The 15,741-nt window shown below is 40.0% G+C and overlaps 1 protein-coding gene across 5 annotated transcripts in view; it reads right to left on the reverse strand.

Annotated features, from left to right (window-relative positions):
- The window catches only part of TLR6 (toll like receptor 6), a 48,265-nt gene that overhangs the window by 30,548 nt on the left and 1,976 nt on the right, over positions 1-15,741 (reverse strand). For 2 of the 5 annotated variants that reach the window (XR_011567155.1, XM_019962585.2), the window contains exons 1-2: positions 10,394-10,442; positions 8,784-8,872 (exon numbers count right to left, since the gene is read on the reverse strand). The exons of 1 other annotated variant lie outside the window; for it this stretch is intronic. The gene's annotated coding sequence lies outside the window, so the exon portion shown is untranslated. Of the gene's footprint in view, positions 1-8,783; positions 8,873-10,393; positions 10,525-14,316; positions 14,390-15,741 lie in introns of those variants that run through there. 2 more of the 5 variants (XM_070791294.1, XM_019962586.2) reach the window with 2 other exon arrangements.

Consider the following 15,741-nt stretch of genomic DNA (forward strand, 5'->3'; position numbering starts at 1 on the left):
TCAACTCTTCGCATGAGGTGGCCAAAGTACTGGAGTTTCAGCTTCAGCATCAGTCCTTCCAGTGAACACCCAGAACTGATCTCCTTTGGGATGGACTGGTTGGATCTCCTTGCAGTCCAAGGGACTCTCAAGAGTCTTCTCCAACACCACAGTTCAAAAGCATCAATTCTTAAGTGCTCAGCTTTCTTCACAGTCCAACTCTCACACCCATACATGACCACTGGAAAAACCATAGCCTTGACTAGAAGGACCTTTGTTGGCAAAGTAATGTCTCTGCTTTTGAATATGCTATCTAGGTTAGTCATAACTTTCCTTCCAAGGAGTAAGCGTCTTTTAATTTCATGGCTGCAATCACCATCTGCAGTGATTTTGGAGCCCAAAAAATAAAGTCTGACACTGTTTCCACTGTTTCCCCATCTACTTCTCATGAAGTGATGGGACCGGATGCCATGATCTTAGTTTTCTGAATGTTCAGCTTTAAGCCAACTTTTTCACTCTCCTCTTTCACTTTCATCAAGAGGCTTTTTAGTTCCTCTTCACTTTCTGCCATAAGGGTGGTGTCATCTGCATATTTGAGGTTATTGATATTTCTCCTGGAAATCTTGATTCCAGCTTGTGCTTCTTCCAGCCCAGCGTTGGGAAAACCACTAGACCATTCAGGTATGACCTAAATCAAATCCCTTATGATTATAGAGTGGAAGTGAGAAATAGATTTAAGGGACTAGATCTGATAGACAGAGTGCCTGATGAACTATGGATGGAGGTTTGTGACATTGTACAGGCGACAGGGATCAAGACAATCCACATGGAAAAGAAATGCAAAAAAGCAAAATGGCTGTCTGAGGAGGCCTTACAAATAGCTGTGAAAAGAAGAGAAGCGAAAAGCAAAGGAGAAAGAGGAAAAATATTCCAGTTTGAATGCAGAGTTCCAAAGGATAGCAAGGAGAGAGATAAGAAAGCCTTCCTCAGGGATCAATGCAAAGAAATAGAGGAAAACAACATAATGGGAAGGACTAGAGATCTCTTCAGGAAATTTAGAGATACCAAGGGAACATTTCACACAAAGATGGGCTCGGTAAAGGACAGAAATGGTATGGACCTAACAGAAGCAGAAGATATTAAGAAGAGGTGGCAAGAATACACAGAAGAACTGTACAAAAAGATCTTCATGACCAAGATAATCACGATGGTGTGATCATTCACCTAGAGCCAGACATCCTGGAATGTGAAGTCAAATGGGCCTTAAAAAGCATCACTACGGACAAAGTGGAGGTGATGGAATTCCAGTTGAGCTCTTTCAAATCCTGAAAGATGATGCTATGAAAATGCTGCACTCAATATGCCAGCAAATTTGGAAAACTCAGCAGTGGCCACAGGACTGGAAAAGGTCAGTTTTCATTCCAATCCCAAAGAAAGGCAATGCCAAAGAATGCTCAAACTACCACACAATTGCACTCATCTCACATGTTAGTAAAGTAATGCTCAAATGTAAAGTATCAGTTCAGTTCAGTCGCTCAATCATGTCCGACTCTTTGCGTCCCCATGAATCGAAGCATACCAGGCCTCCCTGTCCATCACCAACTCCCGGAGTTCACTCAGACTCACGTCCATCGAGTCAGTCATGCCATCCAGCCATCTCATCCTCTGTCGTCCCCTTCTCCTCCTGCCCCCAATCCCTCCCAGCATCAGAGTCTTTTCCAATGAGTCAACTCTTCACATGAGGTGGCCAGAGTATTGGAGTTTCAGCTTTAGCATCAGTCCTTCCAATGAACACCCAGGACTGATCTCCTTTGGGATGGACTGGTTGGATCTCCTTGCAGTCCAAGGGACTCTCAAGAGTCTTCTCCAACACCACAGTTCAAAAGCATCGATTCTTCGGCGCTCAGCTTTCTTCACAGTCCAACTCTCACATCCAAACATGACCACCGGAAAAACCATAGCCTTGACTAGACGGACCTTTGTTGACAAAGTAATGTCTCTGCTTTTTAATATGCTATCTAGGTTATAGATGTTAATAATATATCAATATCAGTTCATCAATTATAATAAATAGACCACTAATGAAAAATGTTATAATAGGGAAAATTGTGTCGAGTGAAAAAAGGGATATTTGGGAATTCTCTAACCTATTTACTCAAATTTTCTATAAATCAAAAACTGCTCTAAAAAATAAAGTCCAGTCATTTAAAAAAAAAAAAGAGAGAGAAGAAAAGAAGTCAATAGAAACTGTCCCCAAAGAAGCATACGCACTGATTTGCTTGACAAAGACTTTAAATCAATTGTCTTAAAAGTTAACTACATGACCATGGTCTCTTTTCACTGGACTCAGAATACTTTATTTCTCTTTCAAAGGACAGTCCTCTTATCCCCTCAAAATGTTTTACTGGTCAGTTTAATCATCTAAAATTATTCAAAAGGGTAAACAAGGAGCTACTGCCAGAAACTACAGACATTCTTTTTTTTTTTTTTTTTCAGAAACTACAGATATTCTTGAGTCTACATCAGTATTCAATTTGGTACCGCTTCAGCCATCTGCTGTAACCAGAGATACCACCCCCCATGGGTGAAGGGTTAACAAATCCATTTCTCTCCTTATTCATGGACTAATCTGGTCTTTTTTCTGAAAACCTGAAACATGGGGAATGTCAGCTGGGTTCTCAGAAAAAAGCACTTCTGGTACAGATGACTATTTAAGGGACTCCCCTGGTGGTCCAGGGTATAAAACCCTATACTCCCAATGCAGGGGGCACAGGTTCAATCCCTGGTCATGGAACTAAGATCCCACAAAGCACAACTGATGTGGCACAACAAAGACCCAGCAAGGCCAATGCAAGTAATTTAAAAAATATGACCACTGAACAGTAAATAGCATCCAGGCTGAAAAAACTGTGTATGAACTATAAATACCACATAGGAAACCTGAGCTCTGTTTCCTCTCCTGTATCTTTCTTAGTAAAGTGGGACCAAGTGTGGCCTGGGCTTCCCAGGAGGCACTACTGGTTAAGAACCCACCTGCCAATGCAGGAGATGTAAGAGATACAGGTTGCATCCCTGGGTGTGGTAGATGCCCTGGAGAAGGAAATGGCAACCCATTCCAGTATTCTTGCCTAGAAAATCCCACGGACAGAGAAGCCTGAAGGGTTACAGTCCATAAGGTCACAACGAGTTGGACATGACTGAATCGATGCAGCACGCACGCAAGTGTGGCCTACTGGAGTCTGTGCATCTGAATTTTGAGATGAGCCTGAGAGGTCCTCCAGGTGAGTGTTACAGATCCATGCCAACAGTGGGCTAGATCTTCAGATGCTCAACTCAATTTGGCTAAAGCAATATGAAATGAAAAGGATGGGGAGGAAGGTGGTTGACAAGTCCCTGAGGCCTGATTGGAAGGCCCATCCACCAGCAGCTTGACCCCTAAATGTCTATGGCATATGACTGGGGGTGAATCCTTTTATAAGGGTAGATGAAAATGTGAGAAATCAGAGTTGGACCATAAAGAAGACTGAGCGCTGAAGAATTGATGCTTTCTAATTGTGGTGGTGGAGAAGACTCTTGAAAGTCCCTTGGACTTTAAGGAGATCAAACCAGTCAATCATAAAGGAAATCAACCCTGAATAGTCATTGGAACAATTTATGCTGAAGCTGAAGCTCCAATACTTTGACCACCTGATGCAAAGAGCTGACTCACTGGAAAAGACCCTCATGCTGGGAAAGATTGAAGGCAAGAAGAGAAGGGGGTGACAAAGGATGAGATGGTTAGATAGCATCACCAACTCAAGGGATGTGAATTTGAACAAATTCCAAGAGATAGTGGAGGACAGAAGAGCCTGGTGTACTGAAGTCTATGACGTCCCCAAGAGTCAGACATGACTTAGTGACTGAACAACAACAGATGAAGATAAGAATGAGGCCACATTTCTGTTACAAGAAAGAACTACTTACACTAACTCCATGAACTGGACTTCACCAAAACCAGCTGTAGCTGGCCTGGCAGAGATAATGCTATGCTGTGTGGAGCCATTTGAGAAGATACAGTTAATACAGGCCAACCTGGCATTGATGACTAGCTGAGGGGCGGAGGCAGACACACCAGCCCACAGACCCCCTGACTGTGACTGAGACAGAGGGGTAACTAAAGTTAGGCCAAAGGTCAAGCAAGAAGCCAATCCTAGCAATTCAGACACACTCATGAGTCTGCGCCACTCCAGCTCTGATCTGCATAGAAAAACACCTCTGGGCACCCACAGGGAACAAGAGTTGGCCAGGACAGACCAGGCCCCACAGCCACCTATCTCCCACAGCAGCGTCCTGAGAGCAGTGGTGGCAGTTGTGATGGCCACAGAGCAGTCCTACAGCTACACTAGAATGCCCACACCACAGCTGCCTGGAACCACCTACAGGCAGAGGTTAGCAGTGCCTTCACAGACCCACAAGGGGCAGCTGATATAACACACACACTCTGCTGTTTCCATTCACAGGAACATGTTTTTAGTTATAGGATCTTATTTTCAGACATAATTCCCATACAAATAGGTATGGGTTTTTCCAACTCACATTAGACCAGAAGCACCAAATTCAGAGAGGCAGGATTTGGCACTTGATAATCTGGGATCATCAAATTCCTACAGCTGACATGCTGATAAAACAGGAGATGATAGAGAAATATTAAAAAGTATATTGAAGGAATCAGAAGGCACGTCGGAATAAAGTGGGTGCATATAAAAGAGAACAGTCTTCCCAGAGCCCAGAAAGTCTCACCCTACTACAGTGGATGACAGACACTGCCTCTCATGACAATGGTACAGAGTGAATGAGAAAAGATGACCTGGTTGAGAAGAGGCAGGTATATGACCCCATGGACTCAATATTTGCTACCAGGACAAAGGGCTAGAACTGCAAAGCTTCCTCAATCCCATTTAGGGTCTGATCTCCACACAAAAAGCATCTAGGAGGCCCCAGGGGACCAGAGCAGGCAACCACATTTCTTAAGTAGGATCCTGTGTAGCTAGTATGACTGAGAACAGATTTTGACCACTTGTCGTTCAGTTTTATTAACAGAAAGACCTACTGTTCATTACTGGAGGGTATACTGGACATTGCAAAATAGTTAAGAGATGAGTAGTTTCAATAAGTCATACTTTGGAAGAGTAAAAACTCTTCTTGGTTGGGGAAATTTCATTACAAACTGGCACACAGCAGTGAAAAGTCCCTCCCTGCTCCTTCAACACAGCATTTCCCAACTGCCCATCAGTGCAGTCATAGTTCTGTCTACAAAATAAACTTTTAAAGTCACTTTTTAAAATGTTCTAAATATTCTCTGGATCAAGAAAACCACATTTTCAACTATAAACGTTAAAAATGGTGAGAGTCAACAGGGTGATGGGCACTTGCTCTAGCCACCATCTCTTGCCCTAAATCCCCAAAACGATGAAATACACACAGATATAAAATCAGAAAGGGAAGTGTTTAGGGGACCTGAAACCAAGAGAAGTCTCTGAAATCCACAAGCAGATCGAACTATGACAGACAATACCAGCCTTCCAGAGATGTCTACTTCCTAATCCCAGGATTTGTAAATATGCTGTTACATGGAAAGGGGGATTTAAAGCTGCAGGTAGCATTAAGGTTGCTAATCAGTAGATCTTAAAATTTACACGAGTGGGCCCAATGCAATCACAAGTATCTTTAGAAGTGGAAGACAGAGGCAGAAGAGGTCAGAGTGATGTGATATGAGAAGGACATGACCTTCCTTGAGGAAGGGGGCCACGAGCCAAAGTATGCAGGCAGCCTCTAGAAGCTCAAAAGGCAAGTAAGTGGATTCTCCCCCAGAGCCTCCAGAAGCAATGCAGACTTGCCAACACCTTAACTTAAACCCAAGAAGACCAACGTTGGACTGCTAGCCTACAGAACTGTAAAATGATAAAGTGTGCTTTTTAAGCTACTAAACTTGTGGTAATTTCTTACAGCAGCAAAATAAAATTAATACAGACTAGCTTGGCCCACCCCTCCAACAAGCAGGCTGTGAAAACAGATCAACAAGCAGTTATACATAAGCATCCCTGGTGGCTCAGATGGTAAAGAATCCGCCTGCGATGCAGGAGACCCAGGTTCAACCCCTGAGTCAGGAAGATCCCCTGGAGAAAAGAATGGCTACCTTTCCTTGCCTGGAGAATCCCATGGTCAGAGGAGCCTGGAAGGCTACAGTCCATGGGGTCACAAAGAGTCGGACTGAGGGACTATTATCTAACTATCACTCACAATTTGGGTTGCACAAACAAGAAGCATGACACTTCCACAAGTAAACACTGTGACAGAAAGGAACCAAACACAAACTATGAGAGACATTAACACCCAAGGAGACAGAGATAAAAGAGAAAAACAGGCATCTGTAACAGACAGGTATCCTCAGAGAGAGAAAACTCTAAAAAAGAATGGAGTAGGAATCATGAACATTAAAAACTTAATAACTGAAATGGAAGACTTACCGGATGAGTTGAACTGCAGAGTAGCACTGCTAATGTAAGAAGGAGTGAGAGAGAAGACCAAGGAGAGGCATTTCCCCAAAATACAGTCCAAGAAGCCAAAGAGATTAAATATACGAAAGAAATGCTAAAAAATTGTGGAAGACAGACCCACCATATTACTAAAGGATAGACTCCATGCTCTGAAAAAGAAACTGACTCGAATAAATTGGGAATCAAAAAGCAGCACTTTGAAAAGAAAATACAAAGTGTATTGCTAAGTCCTAATACAGACTGAAGGACATTTCACTAACAATCTGAAATTTAAATTGCCAGTGTTAACAAGGGGTTAGTGGATGGTGGAGGGAGAGGGAGAAAGTGGACCAAAAGCACGTTACAATCCTTGCCTAACTAAGAAGAAGCTATATATACCAAGTAACTCAATATTCTGTTAGAAAAATATATAAGTTTAAGTATGTATATTATAAAATTAAGAGTAATTACTATAAAATACAAATAAAAAAGATACACTCCAACTATTTGGTAGCAGGGAAAAGATCAGATATGAGAAACCCTATTCAATCTCGCTCTGCGCTGAAGAAATAACACACGATGATTAATTCAGATGTTTTGGGTTTGTAACCATGACTTATTATTAGCAAATCCATGACAATAACACAGCAATGGATTAAAGGAAAAAAAGATGAGCATCTCCATAGACGTTAAAAATTCACTTGATAAAATTCAGCATTCATCTTTGACTAAAAACATGTTAATTAAAGTATACATGCAAAAGATACTTCTAAAACTTGATAAAGACTATATCAAGTATCTGACTTAAACCAATATCCTACTCCCAAAGCATTTCCATGAAGGTCAATGTATCTGACTTAAACCAATATCCTACTCCCAAAGCATTTCCATGAAGGTCAATGTATCTGACTTAAACCAATATCCTACTCCCAAAGCATTTCCATGAAGGTCAATGTATCTGACTTAAACCAATATCCTACTCCCAAAGCATTTCCATGAAGGTCAATGTCAAGGATGCTCACTACTTCTTAAAACTGTTTATTTACTTCTCTGTCTGCACCGGGTCTTAGTTGGTGGATGCAGGATCTTTAGTTGTGGCACGTGAACTCTTCAGTTGCCGAAGGAAGAGGCTGAAGTCTCAGTCATTGGACCACCAGAGAAGTCCCTCAAGGATCCCCACCATTATTTAACACTGTTCTATAAGTTCTAGCCATTGTAATGAAGCAGGTGGCGGATGAGAGACAGGAATATTGGAATGGAGGAAATAAAATTATCATTATTTTTAATTATATGATTGTCACTGTGGAAAATCCAAGAGAAGTAGTTGAAAACCTGTTAGAACCAGTAAAAGAGAACAATACGGGGCCAGTACAAAATAAATTATTTTTTAAAAATCTGTCCAAAAGTAGCAAGCAGATTGTCAAATAAATTATGGTATCTCCATACAATTAAATACTACTGTGTGGCCTTTAAAAATAATGAAAATCTAACTTCATGGAAAACTGCTCACTATATATATGTGACAAAAGTAGTTTACTTATAAAATGTATAGCAGTTAATATGTACACATACATATGGAAAAATATAAGATACATATCAAGATATTAACAGTGGTGATCTCTGCATGGTAAAATTTTAAGAGGGGTTTATTTTCCTTTTAGTCGTTCCCTGCATCTTTCAAATTTTGGACGTTTAAAATTAAGGAGAGCACATTATTCGCTCAGAAAATTTACCTCTTCAAAATCAACAGTGAATAATATGACCAATGTCCAATTTCACAAAAATTAAAAATCATATTAAATAAAAAAATATATAACATCTAAATGAAACTTGTGATATTAGACTGAATCTTATTTTAGACAGATCTGCTGTAAAAGTTACCTGAGTAACAAGTGGAGACAGGATTTTAAGAGGCACCAGGCATTAGAGTCTGTTAAGACATAAATGCTAACTTTTATAATGTGATATGGATACATTAGGAAAATGTACTTCTTTTAGAGAGACAGAATGAAGCATTTAGAGATGAAACAATAGCATGCCTATAATTTATGATATTTAAGTATGAAAAGATACAGTGAATCAAATGGGATTTTTTTCTTAAATATTTTTTTAAAAGGCATGATTATTTTCACCTACCAAATTGGGGAAATTCAAAAATATAATACCCAAGGTTGGCAGGTGGGACTAAAATGAGAACTCTCATTTAATTCTGGCAGGAATGAAGAATTAGTACAACTTTTCTGAAAAGCAACTTGGTCACATAGATAAATTCCTTAAAAATATGCTTACCTTTATTTTAGCAATTCTACTTCTCAAAATTTCTTCTAAAGAAATATACATAAAAATATTACTATGAGGATGCTCATCAGGATGAAAAACTGAAAAAAAAAATCATAATGACTAAAAGTATAGAAAATTGTTTAATCAGTTATGTACACCCATACTATGGAACAATATATGCAGCCATAAATACTGCACTTTGTGGGGGAAAGTCTACAAAATAATGTTAAATGAATAAAAGAATACAAAATTCTGTGCATAGTAGGACTCTAGTTTTGTTAAATATGATTAAAATCTAACATATACACAACGCCTGGGGGGGAAAAGAACGGAAAGAAATAAAATGCTAATAGTGATTATCTCTAGATCTCTTAAATCATAGATGAATTTAATTTTTTCTTGTAACTTTTGTATATTTCCAAAATTTCTAATTTTGAACATCTTTTATAACGTGAAAGACTTGTCTGAAAATATAGCTAATATTAAAGAAACACACTTGTATTATTTGTGTGGGAAAAGAGAGAGAGGGAGGGAGAATTTCTTCCTCGTGATAGATAATTGACATCTCTGAATGAGAACCCACTCAAAGGTCTCTGGATGGTGTCTGTGTTCAGGGAACTGAAACACAGCCAATATGTGGGAAAGTTGATCGGCTTCCCTTATATTACCCTGCCTCCAAAACACAAAGATTCCTCCCAGATCATTTATACCCTCATGTGGTTCCTAGTGTTTACATTTAAGCCAAGAGTTTCTCTAAAAAAGAAAGGGGAAAAAAGTGAGACGAAAGAACAGATTAGAGAGCTCACAGCTTTTTTTTTTAAGGAAGTGAAAGAGACAAAAGGTTAAAAAAAATTTTTTTTTCTTTAATGCATCAAATGAAAGATGGGGGGAGACAGATGCAAGACGCTCTGTATCAAGAAAAAAAAGTAGATAAGATCTATGAAAATCAAAACTATGAAAAATGAAAGACCAGAAAAACTTGAGATTCCATAATCAAATCAACAAATATGCAAGAGAAATATTGTTTTATTTGTCAAAGTTTGGGTGAGAAAGTTGAATAAGGCAAGTTCTGGGCCGGTCACTGCCACTTCCTTCATTTAATAACTGTTTATTCTGAGTGAAGTACGCGCCAGCCCTGCCCCAGACCGTCAATGCTGGGGCGTACAAATACGAATAGCACAAGTTCGATCCCTGCTTTCAAATGCGTATAAATAAGTGACAGACACAAATAAATGATTCCAGACCGTGTTACAGCGAGAATCAAACACTCATGTCTAGTATAAAAACATATCACATGCGATAGGATAGGTGTCATGGAACTAGGAAAACGTGAAAAGACAGAATGTAGTAGACAAAAACGGAAGAAAGCAATAACATCAGTTAGCTTTTTTTCCCTTAAATATGACAAGTGCTAGTTATTTCTGTATCTTTCAAGATAGCCATATCTTCGTCTTTCTTGTATAACAGAAAGAACGTTTGCAACATTAAAAAAAAAAAAATCACCTTAAAAGCATTTTGCAAAAACTTGACCTATTTCCTATACAACCGCTAGCATTTTCTTGTTTATTTGAAGTAATTATGCCATAATTTGTAAAAGCCACAAAAGCCTTCTTACTTACCAAGATTTCTTTCTCAGAAGGAGAGAAAATAACTTCTAAAGGTACGGAAAAAGAGCTTGACAAAACGCAAGTCCTTAGTCTAAATAAAGCAGTATCGTAGAAACGGTTTTGCGCCATCTGTCGGACTTTACTGTAATTACTCCTGCACACGAATTGCCCTTCCAAGGTCCTGAGCAAAGCACATGGATCAGTAGGTTTTTCTGAGCTACAGACTTAAAGAGTAATCAAAATTTTAAATTTATATCATCACCCATCTGATAACAATGTCAATGTGAAGAAAAATGTTTTTCTAAGAGAATATTTATCTGTAAGAGTTTGCAACCTGAGTGTTAAATTGTCACCACAGTAGAAAGTTATTCAACTTAGCCTGTTTTATCATCATATTTAATATTTTTAAAATAATTGCAACTACCATGATTAAGCAATTTTGGAGCATTATTTTAGCGACCTGGGAGACTAAAATAAAATAAGCTTAGTTTCCAGAACTGTTTTTTTAAAAATCAGCTTTTAAGAAAGTTTAATAGTTAGCACATCTGGGGGAAATTGCATTCTGTTTCTCTATGTTCTGACCAACATTTGGTATGGCTAGATGTTTTCATTTTTAATTCCAGAAAAATAAGTAATAGTGAGATCCTGCAAGACTAATTAAAAATTAATTTTCTAAAGGCCATTTAGAATAATTTAGAGCAATATAAAAAAAGGTTGATGATACAAAAAGAGGATGTCTAGTTCAGGCATCCAGGATACCTTATTTCCAAGACGCTCCCTTAAATGAGGTTCTGTAAGGAACTGAACACGTGAGTTAAATAGTTATTCTATAATTAATCCCAGTCTTTGGCATTATTTCCCATCATTAAAAAAATAAGTTAAGACCCTACTGTCTGATCCACAACAAAGTTGGACATCAGGGTAAGAATCACTTCTGCTTTCAGCAGTAAAGGAAAGGCCAGCTTCTCGAGATTCATTCTTACTCATCAAACATAACGGGAAGCCTTTGCAGGCCGGGGGAGGATCAGCAAGGAGTGGCTGGATCTCTGCTAAATGAGCAGAAGAGATGGCTAGAGAGGAGTGGGTCTCTGACCCTTGGAAACCAGCTTTGTGAAACAGAGGAGAAAGGAACCAGCGATGGGTTTGAGGGAATTTCAAAGAACATGGGCCTTTAAGAAATACGCACACACACATCACTGCTGATGTGGCCGCATCACATGGTGACAAAATGTTTGTAAGGTTTGGTCACAAATGATCCTTAGGGCATTGCCTAATAACACCGGTTTCCGGGAACAAGGAGACTATCCTTGTGAGGCTATTATGATTCTGAGAAATGTCTTTAAGGAGATGACAAAACCCACAAAATTCAGGTGATATGGAAGATGGAAGTGGAACAAACAGACAATGCTGGGCAGAAGTCCTCCCAAGGCTGTGCCCTAGCTGTGTGGCCCTGGGCAAATGACTTAACCCCAAAGACTCCATTTGTTCATTCATAAGATGGGAGTGCTTATGAGTTTTTCAGACTTTCCTGGTGGCTCAGCCATTAAAGAATCAGCCTGCAATGCGGGAGAACTGAGTTCAATGCCTGGGTTGGGAAGATCCCCTGGAAGAGGGAATGGCAACCCACTCCAGTATTCTTGCCTAAGAACCCCACGGACAGAGAAGCCTGGCGGCCATGGTCCATGGGGTCATGAAGAGTTGGACACGACTGAGCGACTAACACTTATGAGTTTTAGGCAAGACAATAATAAAAAGTGGCTGAAATAGTGATTGTCCAAGAAGACAAGTCATTATAGTAAAGAGTTTTGGAATTCTATGCAAGTCTTACATTTTTTATGCTGAGGTGGAAAGACTTCAGGATATACTGTTAAATGAAGAAAAGCAAAGAAAAGAATAGGAGAGTGTGACAGCATTTACATAAAATCTGGTCCCTCAGACACCTGCATAGGTTATCTTTTTGCCAGGAGCAAGACATACACAAAGGAGACACACACACACACACACACACACACACAGAAAAGGAACAGACCAGGTGAAAACAGAGGCAGAGATTAGAAGTCTGCAGCCATAGCCAAAGAATGTCCGGAACCACCAGAAGCTAGCAGCCCTGTCAGCACCTTGATTTTGGATTTCAAGCATCCCAAAGTGTGAAAGAATCAATTTCTCTTGTTTTAAACCACCAATTTGCGGGAATATTTTATGGCAGCCACAGGCATCTAACACAAGGGTCAACATAGTTATGCTAACATCTGCATAAAAATCTTTTTTTTCTGCTGCTGCTGCTAAGTCGCTTCAGTCGTGTCCGACTCTGTGTGACCCCATAGACGGCAGCCCACCAGGCTCCCCCGTCCCTGGGATTCTCCAGGCAAGAACACTGGAGTGGGTTGCCATTTCCTTCTCCAATGCATGAAAGTGAAAAGTGAAAGTGAAGTCGCTCAGACGGGTCCGACTCCTCGAGACTCCATGGACTGTAGCCCACCAGGCTCCTCCGTCCATGGGATTGTCCAGGCAAGAGTACCAAAGTGGGTTGCCATTGCCTTTTTTTCTGAGGGGATATTTAAAAAGCTGTTACCTTTGAGCAGAAGAACCAAGGGAGGGAGATATTTTTACTCATTCTTTTATACTCTTCTGTCCTGTTTTAGTGTCTTTGCTATGTACATGCATTACTTTTATTTTTAAAAAACAAAATAGCATTATAGCAGAATAAGTAAAATAGTCTAAAGCCAGCAAATATACTGTCCACATACAGAAGCAAAGCACTACTTTAGTGATTTTTGCTCTTTAAAAAAAACTTTCTCTAAAATCAATATATAAATATCACCTACCAACAGCTTGGAAATAAATTATATGAAAATGATCAATATCATAAAATATACAAACCACTAGAAATAAAACTGATAATTCAAATATTAATATTAAAACCAAAATCTGCTGAATTTTTTTTAAAGCCACATTCCAAGAGAAACATGCAACACAAAGGTTACTTTTAGAAATATATAAAAAGTTCCCATAAATCCATATTAAAATGACTAACAAACCCAATCAGGGGTGGTGGAATTGCAAAGGATATAAACAAATGGATAACCTTCAGCTGAGAGACACCATTTACACCCCTTTGAGGGAAAAAATTAAAATATCTATGATATCCCCTTCGAACTGTGTGGTGCTGGAGAAGAGTCTTGAGAGTCCCTTTGGACAGCAAGGAGATCAAACCAGTCAATCCTAAAGGAAATCAATTCTGAGTTTTCATTGGAAGGACTGATGCTGAAGCTGAAGTTTCAATATTTTGGCCACCTGATGCAAAAAGCGGACTCATTGGAAGAGACCCTGATGCTGAGAAAGACTGAGAGCAGGAGGAGAAGGGGATGACAGAAGACGAGATGGTTGGATGGCATCCCCGACTCAATGGACATGAGTTTGAGCAAACTCCAAGAGATAATAAAGGACAGGGAACCCCGGTGTGCTGCAGTCCATGAGGTCACAAAGAGTCGGACACAACTGAGCGACTGAACAACAACAAACATAATACCCCCAATGTTGGTCAGAATGTGAGGAAACAGGAGCTCTCACATATGTCCAGAGATCCTGACTTAAACAGTCTGGGATGGAGTCGGCCATCAGTACTATTTTGAAAATTCTTCAGGTGATTCTACTCCAACCCAGTGAGGATCGGAGACCCTGAGATCTAAATGCCAGACTCTGCTCTTTACACCAGAAATCCTTGAAAGAGTTGTTTCACTCACTGTCTCTAATTATTCTCCTCCCATTCTCTCAAACCCACTCAATGCAAGTAGCCTTCCCTTCAGCTCCAGAGAAACAACCCTTGTGAAGGTCACCAATGACCACACTGCCAATCCCAAAGGTCAAGTCTCAACTTTCATCGTAACTACCAGCAGCATTTAACACAGTTAGAGGGATATGAGAAGTTTTCTTACTTGATTGCTGGAGGAATCAGGCATCCTGACTTCAGACTATACACAAAGCCACAGTAATCAAAATGGTATGATACTGGAACAAAAACAGAAATAGAAGTCAATGGGACAGAATAGAAAGCCCATAAATAAACGGACACACCTATGGTCAATGAATCTATGACAAAGGAGGCAAAACTATACAATGGAAAAAACCAATCTCTTCAATAAACGGTGCTGGAAAAACTGAACAGCTATATGTAAGGAATAGGAAATTAGAACATTCTTTAACACCATACACAAAAATAAACTCAAAATGGATTAAAAACCTATATGTAAGACCAGATACTATAAAATTATTAGAAGAAAACATAAGCAGAACACTCTTTACATAAATAGAGGCAGTATCTTTTTCAAGCTGTCTCCTAGAGTGATGGAAATAAAAACAAAAATTAACAAATGGGACCTAATTAAACTCAAAAGTGTTTACACAGCAAAGGAAACCATAAACAAAATGAAATGACAACATACAGAATGGGAGAAAATATTTGCAACCAACAAGGGATTAGTCTCTAAAATTTACAAACAACTAATGAGGCTCACTGTGAAAAAACCTGAGCGCCGAAGAATTGATGCTTTTGAACTGTGGTGTTGGAGAAGACTCTCAAGAGTCCCTTGGACTGCAAGGAGATCCAACCAGTCCATCCTAAAAGAGATCAGTCCTGGGTGTTCATTGGAAGGACTGATGCTGAAGCTGAAGCTCCAGTACTTTGGCCACATGCTGTGAAGAGTTGACTCATTGGAAAAGACTGATGCTGGGAGGGATTGGGGGCAGGAGGAGAAGGGGACGACAGAGGATGAGATGGCTGGATGGCATCACTGACTCGATGGACGTGAGTTTGAATGAACTCCGGGAGTTGGCGATGGACAGGGAGGCCTGGCGTGCTGCGATTCATGGGGTTGCAAAGAGTCAGACAAGACTGAGCGACTGAACTGAACTGAACTGAATGAGGCTCAATTAAAATAAATAAATAAGAAGACCTAAACAGACATTTTTCCAAAGAAGACATATAGCTGACCAAGAGATACATGAAAAGACATTCAACATTGCTAATTATTAGAGAAATGCAAATCAATACTATAACTAGATGTCATCTCACATCAGTCAGTATGCTGCTGCCGCTAAGTCACTTCAGTCGTGTCCGACTCTGTGCAACCCCATAGACGGCAGCCCACCAGGCTCACCGTCCCTGGGATTCTCCAGGCAAGAGCACTGGAGTGGGTTGCCATTTCCTTCTCCAATGCATGAAAGTGAAAAGTGAAAGTGAAGTCACTCAGTCCTATCCTACTCCTAGCGACCCCATGGACTGCCGCCTACCAGGCCCCTCCGTCCATGGGATTTTCCAGGCAAGAGTACTGGAGTGGGTTGCCATTGCCTTCTCCCAATAG

Source organism: Bos indicus, chromosome 6 (genome assembly GCF_029378745.1).
Source record: "Bos indicus isolate NIAB-ARS_2022 breed Sahiwal x Tharparkar chromosome 6, NIAB-ARS_B.indTharparkar_mat_pri_1.0, whole genome shotgun sequence".
NCBI classification, from domain to species: domain Eukaryota; kingdom Metazoa; phylum Chordata; class Mammalia; order Artiodactyla; family Bovidae; genus Bos; species Bos indicus.